The sequence below is a fragment of the Vicia villosa genome, unplaced genomic scaffold (assembly GCF_029867415.1).
Source record: "Vicia villosa cultivar HV-30 ecotype Madison, WI unplaced genomic scaffold, Vvil1.0 ctg.003356F_1_1, whole genome shotgun sequence".
In the NCBI taxonomy this organism is placed as follows: Eukaryota; Viridiplantae; Streptophyta; class Magnoliopsida; order Fabales; family Fabaceae; genus Vicia; species Vicia villosa.
Genome location: NW_026706187.1, coordinates 246,605 through 255,596, shown reverse-complemented (window position 1 = coordinate 255,596; position 8,992 = coordinate 246,605). Strand labels below are relative to the sequence as shown.

The window sequence follows — 8,992 nt, the reverse complement described above, 5'->3', positions numbered from 1 at the left end:
TGGTCAAACGGGTCGTCTGTTGACTGTTTGAGCTGCTGACGGTGCGTCTGAGTGAATTGAAGTTTGAAAATTTGTATGATGGTACTTTGAGATATATGGATGTGCATGAAATCCATTTGAGGTCTCAAAAGCTTGTTTCTCCTGTAAAAACAAGAAAACCCTAGTCAGGGACTGTTTGTGTAGGAGACAGTTAAGCGTACCTGATTTTTGTGCAGTGTTGAGTCTCTGCTAATCGCGTGATATTCAGAAGACTTCTAGAACAAAAATCTTGGAATTTTGAATTGTAAAAGATTGATTTGATTGATGGTACAAAACACTGAGAATTGTACTGCCAGCAATTTGGCTGTCGACTGACTGTTCAGGTATTGACGTAGCAGTTAGAGTGAAAAATCAACAGTCAAAGTTAATTTTCTTTTTTTTTGTTGTTTTTGTTTTTGTTTTATGTGAAAAATGAAAGTTTATTTACATGACTTGTTAAAAAAACACAGACATAATAAATAACTAATATTTACTGTATGCGGGCAAAATTACCGATAATAACCCTAAAAATCATTTAATGCACAGAAAAATGAATATTTGACTGGCAGAAAACACATAAAATATTATCTGAGTAATTAAGCAATATTATGACAAATAGTACAACATTTAATACTGACAGTACAAATATTACATACTATATTGAACAGTACGACGAGTAAACGGTACATTTAAGAAATAGGAAATACGGCAAATTTTAAAAATGACGATTGATAACCCATGCTACAAATAGTAACATGTAGATGATTGGGAGCATAAGCATCCCAGGTCCACAGTGTTCCGGGCTATGTAGACAGAAGAAAGACATGATCACCGTAGCAATGGTGATGACCATAAGAAAACACGTTTCCCACCGCTTTGCCATTTTGTCGGGGAAGAAGAAAGGATGGATTATGAAGTAGAAATTTGAGAGATGAATTAGAATTTGATGTGAGATTTTTATGAGAAAATGAGAGGTATTTATAGAATGGAAAGAAGGATAGAGACGTTGGGGAATGATGTGATTCCGTACAAAACAAAAATTTGAGTGGAAGTAAGATTTGAAAGAAAGTGTATGATAGTGTTGGGAAAAAGAGAGATGTAGAGAATAAAGTTAGGATTTGATTTTTGAAAAAGAGATTTGAAAAGATTTTTGAAAATAATGGAATATAGTACAAAAATTAGTGGGAAACAAAAGATAATAATAATCTACTTATTACCAGTACAGTCTGAGTTTCCTGATTCTGCGCCTGCAAAAAGATTTAACTCTGTACCAATTGTGTCAGTACTATTTATCTGTAAATAAATAAATAGCATGTGTGAAGTAATAAACAGTATTTGGCGTTTGCGTAAGAATAAATTCAACTGCAAGCCAAATTACTGTATAAGAAAAATTCTAAAAACTAAGTATTTCATATGACAGGATATTTGTTGAAATAAAAATCCATGATTATATGAGACTCTTAATTTCCAGATTGGAGTTTTCTTGAAAAAAGATGCGGGCAAATTTTGGGGTATAACAGGTTCCTTCATGAGTTTCTACTAGAGTATCCCATATTTCTTTTGTCGTTGTACATGCATAAACACGAAAAAAACTCATCCATGCTAAGTGCACCTTGAAAAAGATTGATTGCCTTTTTATCATAGAGGACTTTTTTCTTATCATCGTCATTTCATGAACCTTTAGGATTTGTTGATTCAACACCATCGAAAACAGTTGTAGGAACAAGGGACCATTTAGTACTGCTTCCCATACTTCTTACCCTTGTGCTTCTAAGTGAGCCTTCATTAATTCAAATTTTCCAGAAATCAAAGTATTCTCCACAGAACAATGGAGGTTTGTTGTTGCTACCACCGTCTCTAAAAAATGAATTTTGATTTGCGAAAGCCATGGATCTTTTAGGTACAGGTTACCTATAACCTGCTCTGATACCAATTGTAAGTTTAAGAGTGAGCCTAGAAGGGGGTGAATTGGGGTTTTGAAAATTTATCTGGTTTTAGAAACAAGTTATTCTTATTTTTCTGGTTTGGTGCAAGAGTTTAGAAATGTGTTACTTTTCTTTTCTGGTATATGATTTACGATGAAAGTGGTAAATGCAAAAAAGTAAAGAACACGGAGATGTATCATGGTTCCCCTTATAATCCGAGAGTACTCCAGTCTCCTTTCAACACGAAAGAGATTTCACCATTGTTAGATATTTGTACAAGCCTAAATCCAATACTTTTCATACAATCCTCTTGGAATAATCAAGTTGAAATGAAAACAATCCTCTCACTTTCAACTTCTTGCTTCCAACAATCCTGGACAACAAGGAATACAAAACCAACTAATCTTAATTCCAACAATTCTGGAAAATAGGATATGAATACAACAAGATTTTTTAGCATATGAAATTTATAGAATAATTATCACTTTGAGTAATGTATTAATATAATTGATTGTCTCTTCCAAATAAACAATTTATAATGATAGAATATAGTGCTCATGTGTTTGTAAATATTCTATGAATTTTTTCCTGAATTGATATGGAAATACATGCAGAAAAATTCTTTGTGAAAGTTGAAGAACACAACCACTTGTTTTAAAACTTGAATGAAAAAATGATGTTAAATTGCTATTGAATAGGTGATTTGTAATTTGAAATTTCATGTATTTATATGAGCATAACACCTCTATGAAACATGGTAAAGTCATGGAAAAATAATATGAATAAATGTCAAATTAAAATGAAAAGGTTTTATGAAGACTGCATGAAAAGATGTTAAAAAGTTGCTATTATTTTTCTTTCAAATTCGTACAGGACTTGTTAAGTCAGTTTTAACGGATACCTGACTTAACAAGTTCGCAGCAATTTTGAATTTCAAATAATTATTTGAAATTTTAAACTGCATCAAGTTTTGTTAAGTTAGTTAACCAGACCTGACTTAAAAAGTGCTGACAGTTTGTTTTTTATTATTTTATTTTATTATTATGCATTTGAATCAAGGATTTTTATGCATGGTAATTTGTATAATTATTTGAACCAACCTAATGCAACATCTATTGATTTATCCTAGTCAATAGATTATATTTGAAAGTGATTTAACATGGTTCAATCATGAAGAATATATATATATATATATATATATATATATATATATATATATATATATATATATATATATATATATATATATATATATATATATATATATATATATATATATATTTGAAAGTGATTTTGAACACAAATGACCAATGCATGCAAGTGATTTTTTGGAGAATAACTGAGCACTAACTTTATCAATATAAATGTATGTTTGTACCTTTATCAATCAAGATCCATGCAAAGTCTTCAAAGTAAAAGTCTTGAATTATTTGATGCTAGCTTTCACACATGATTAGTTTTGAACATTTGAATTGACAAAATATATTTGAAGCTTTTTCCATACTTTTTGACATGATTATTTGACTTGTACTTTGCTTCATCAAAACACGTTGGATGGAGAGTCTTGACTTCACACTTACTTGAACTCATACCTGCCTTGAATTAAATGAACTGCTCAACTGAATTAACTACATGAATCGGCACTGCATAACGCATCCAAGCACAAATCAACTTCCACACTTTGATGCTAGTTTCACAAATACTGAATAAGTGAGCAACATCTTCTTCAGATTTGAGACACATGGGACAAACTATATTGTGAGGTCCCTCTAAAATTCCTCTTCTATTTAACTTTGCTTTCATTAGCAATTTGTTACGAAATAATCTCTGAAATTCGGGTAGGTCAGGCTTCAGATGTCATACAGCATGTTAAGATATCTGATCCAACATTTAACGCAGCAAGGTATAAACATAGCAATCTGAAAAACAATAAACAACACAAGAAATTGTTTACCCGGTTCGGTGGAAAACACACCTACTTTGGGGACATACCAAGCCAGGAAGAAGATCCACTATCAGTAGTACTATTGTATGTAAACAACCTCCAGTTTACAAATCAACAACCTCCGGTTTACCTAGTCACTACCTAATGCAATCTTTATCTTAGAACCCCATCTAAGACAATAGAACCTCTGCTCACTCCCAACCACCGCAATGGTGTTGAACAGTTTCCAATCCCAAGAACTGTATCAACGACTTAGCATTCTCCTTCTATTGATTTCATTCTTCATATTTCTATCTTGAAGTTACTTAAAAGCTTCCTCGAAGAACACTACACCTCTTACCTACAGGCTTCGAGGTTCACATAGTAACCTTCCTACAACCCTGGAGGTTTACCTTGAAAAACCCTAATGATTACATCTTTGAATACTTGGTTATCATATTTTTCCTAGGTTACAATGCTTCTATTTATAACCTATACCCAACTGAATTTGGGCTTCTAATCGCAGCATATTTGCTGTTATAATTCAGTAACATCTTCTGCTAGAAATTAGGCCTTTAATCAAATATTCCTAAATTGTCTTCAATTATAGAAAGTCTTTTATTCTTCAGTATTCTTTTTTATTCTCTCGACCTTTAATTTTGCACCTTTATAAGATTGCATAATATTCTCTGAATATTCTGCATAGTTCAACACAGACTGAATCTTCCAACTCAGCAGACATGATGTCCTGTGCTTTCTTATATGACATGTTGAAAGCCTTCAACTCAACATGTTACGAAATCTTGTAGGACATCTTTTGTACCTGTTCAATATCATATATGTCCTATCTTTCCTTTCATAATTACTGCTATTATTTGTTTTACAAAAATTCAGCCAACCCTAAAAAGTACAGAACTAACAATCTCCATGCAAAAACATGCGCCTTACTAGGAAATTTATTCTTCCAAACAACATTTAAAACCCCCTGCACCTCTTTCGGTATAGGCCTCTCGAGCTTATCCATGGCCAGCAGCACATCGTAACTGTTACGAACCGAAAAACTAGTCTCGTGCTTCCACCAAACACATAGATGAATGTTATGATTTGGGAGGCCAAATACAATGTCTAAGCCAAAGGCGAGCTGATGGGGTGACTCACATAAATTCTAGAATACGTTTGTTAGCATTTTTCACATTCTCTTACTAGTTCGTTACTAACACTACAAGAAAAAAGGAAGTTTGCGACGGTTTTCTTCTGCAGTTACTGCGGTTTAAACCGTCGCAAAATCAAGGTCACGAAGGTTTTTGTTCCGCTGCAAAACCATGTGTCGTCACTACGAACTACGATGGTTAAAAAAATTGCCACGCAACCGTCGTTACTGCATATGGCTATATAACAGTGTATTGACTAGGGAGATGATTATGCAATAACTATCATTCTTCTTAACTTGTTATGTGGGATCTAAATTTTGCAGTACCAATTGACGATGAGGAGGAGTCATCATTTCCAATCTGCTTTGACGGATCTGGATGATGTTATCATTCCCACAAATTAGATAGAGCTTTCTTCCTTCATCCTCAATGATGAAAATCTTGTCGAGAAAAATGATGATGAGGGTTCGAGTTCTCTGAATGCTACTCAAACCATTGTTCTAATCGTAACCTCATTTAACATGGATTTGGAGCTCCTAGTGGATAATATTGATATCGTGAAATTAGTGTTTGAAGTTAACATTATTTCTAATTTATCCTCATATGGTATAGAGCAATTGAAGGACATTATTTCAAGGGTTTTCATGAATCTTGACCCGGTAAGGTGGCTAGCGAATGGTTCCAACAATATTGAATATATTCATGAATACACTGATTACGAAATTCCACCAAAATCTCCTTATGTTATTTCATAGATAGAAAGAACATGAACCACTAAAGCATTTACGAGAGTATGGAGATTCACCATTTCTCCACCGCCACTAAAATTTTCATTCTCAGCCACGACCATGATTTGGATAAGGGGGTATTTACATATGAAGCTTGTTCAAAAGTTTGGAATTGTAAAGATATTGACATTCAACAACTATATCATTACATTTTTGGAAATTTCTGTTTGTATTGCAGACATGTTAACAACTTTGGGTGTCATTGAGAAGAAGAATATTCGACATAATGCATTGTTAGTTGGCTCATATTTAATGATATTGCATTGAGTCACTACTGGAAAAACATGAGATAACTAGAGGTTTTTATTTATGATTAGTTCTCACTATTGGCTTGAGTGTAACTGTGTTATTGGAAGAAAATTTCTTGTTCTTGCAGCAACACATGGAAGTGTTATTCATGCATGCAAACTGTTTGAGAAATTACCATATAGAGATGTTGTGATATGGTGAAGTGTATTTAAGAATTGTGCTTGCTACCGCTCAATTAATTTGGTTTTCTACTTCTTCGCATACTTTTTGCATTTTGCTTGCCTAGTATTCACTTTTCAAAATCACCAAGCTTGTTCTAATATGGAGCTCATAAGCACTTGTTGTGAATTCAATGCCAATAACAGAGTATAAAACAGGGAAAGAATAAAGAACAAGAGAGAAGAAGAACACAAGAATTGGTTATAACTGCTATTCTTTTACTTTCTCTTAGAAAACAAGATTACAAGTTTACAAGAATAACAAATAACCTCTCTCACCCTAAATTAGGATTTGCAGTGTGCAATGATGAGAGACTAGTATGCTATTTATAATAAAACCTAACATACTAACTAATGGGCTTTTTCCACAAGGCCCGTTATACAAGCTAACTTAATAAACAAGCCAACTTAACAAATTAGGGTTTAAACACTAAAACCTAATTTAACATGCTAACAACCCTAGCATCTTCAACAGCAGCATGTGAACAACCTTCGACTTCATGCTTAACCCTGCCGAACCAAGAAGCTACCCTTCGACCATACTAGAGATTCGATCCAATATCTCAAAGCACTATTACATTTTCACATGCTAAAGGTTCTCTTCAAATTTTCATTGACTTACAAGATACGCAAAAAAGACATCAAGTAACACATTTATTTACCAAAGAAAACAATGCTGGAAATGTTGTTGCTACTCTTATGGCAGACCTTGCTCCTAAGACAAAGGTTCTTTGAGATAGTAAATGGGGTTAGAAAGAAGCTCCAATCCTAGTTCCATGTGATATCACTAGCTTTAAGCTTGGTGACATCATACCAGTTGATGCTCGTCTTTCAGAAGGTGATCCTTTTAAGGTTAACCAAGTAGCATTAACAGGAAAATCACTCCCGGTCACTTGACATTGAGAATAAAAAGTTTTCTCAGGCTCAACTTACTAACAAGAAGAAATTGAAGTTGTATTCACTACAACCAATGTCCACACCTTCTTCGGAAGAGCAATACATTTGATTGACAATAAAAGAAATTGGACAATTCTAATTGGTTGTCAAATCAATTGAAAACTTTTGTATCTATTCCATTATAGTTGGTATTTTGGATAAGACTCTAATCATGTGTCCTAGTCAACATCACAGACATTGCGATGAAATTGACAACCTAATAGTCATTTTGATTGGAAGAATTCCTATTGCTATAACAACTATTTTGTTTGTGTCAATGACTATTGGTTCTCATAAATTTTATCAACAAGGTGCTATTACAAAAAGCATGACTCCCATTGAGAAAATGACTGGTGTACCCATTCTTGACACTAGAAAGACAGGGACTTTTACACTTATCAAATTGTTCATTGACATGGACTTGATTGAATTTTTTATTAAGGGTATGTATAAGGAACATGTGATTCCTCTTGCTGCAAGGATTGCTAGGTTGGTCTCTTTTGTCAAAGCTAACTCAATTACTCCAAAGTTATGCTCTACAACACTTTTAGAGGGTGTATTAAAATTTGGAAAGGTTCGAATAGCTTCCACAACCTTGAGTACAAGGTTGGTATTCATGGGGTGGATGATACGTGTCATATTTTAGTTCAATGTTTGTTGGAAATGCTTTACCATTAAGGAATAGCTTATATCAATATTGTTAAATTTGAAATAATAAATATAATCAAACACAAAAAGATGGGAAGGTAATGGCCTTGTGCTTAAGCCGCTTTTGGAGTTACCAAAATTGTGACCTTATTAAACAAAAGAAAAAAATTCAGGTTTTTCACTATAGGATCTTATGACTACATTACATCAGTGAGAATGGAAAAAAGGGAAAAAATATGGTCCCAGTGGATATTTGATTACCTCTATAGCAGCTATGGTCACCATTCAAGAAGTAGAATCCACTATAATATGGTTCTATGAACAAATTTTATAACCTTGAGAACAAGGTTGATTTTGAAGGTGTGGGTAATGTTATGATCCGAGAGGCCAAATACAATGTCTAAGCCAAATATAAACTTATGGGGTAACTCACCTAAATTCTAAAAAAAGTTGGTTAGCATTGCTCACATTCTCTTACTAGTTTGTTACTAAAATTAGGTTATCGTATACGATTATATATTCTTGTATTGACTAGGAAAATAATTATGAAATGATATATTAGTCTTTTCTTCTTATCTTTATTATTAGGATGCTTCTCTAATCTCGAAGTAGAGTAATCAAATTTATTAACCATAGCAATGAATTTAGAGGAGAAGAAGAGAAACTGGAAGTAGAAGAAGAGGACAGAGTGAGAGAGAAGAGAAGTGGAGAAAAGGTAATAGAATTGTTTTTATTCATTTGTTAATTTTGTAGTAATATATTTTTCACTTTTCTTAACTTATAACTTATGTTTCTTATTTTATTTAGAACAACTAAATCATAGATGATATAATGAAAGAAGAAAAATAATAAGTGTGCATCAATGATTTGTTTTTCTTATCTTTTATGTTGTTTTTCCCCTTTATTAAAGGTGTAAGATTGTACCAGCCAACTATTTTTGGAGTGAATCTCTTAGATATAGTTCCATTATAGCATTAACAATTTTTTTAGTTTTCATTGATTGCTCTAAAGTCTTAGTTTTTGGTTTAGGATTGAAGAATTGTTATATGCATGAGTTGGTTAAGGATTGAAGTCTTAGTTTAGTTGCCATTGATTGATCTATAATTTTAGTTTTTGGAAATTTTACTAGTGGTGT

At 32.9% G+C, this 8,992-nt stretch overlaps 1 pseudogene; it reads left to right on the top strand.

Moving 5' to 3' along the window:
- Positions 1-5,539: 5,539 nt before the first annotated feature.
- On the top strand, positions 5,540-8,673 carry LOC131640877 (plasma membrane ATPase-like; annotated as a pseudogene).
- Positions 8,674-8,992: the final 319 nt, after the last annotated feature.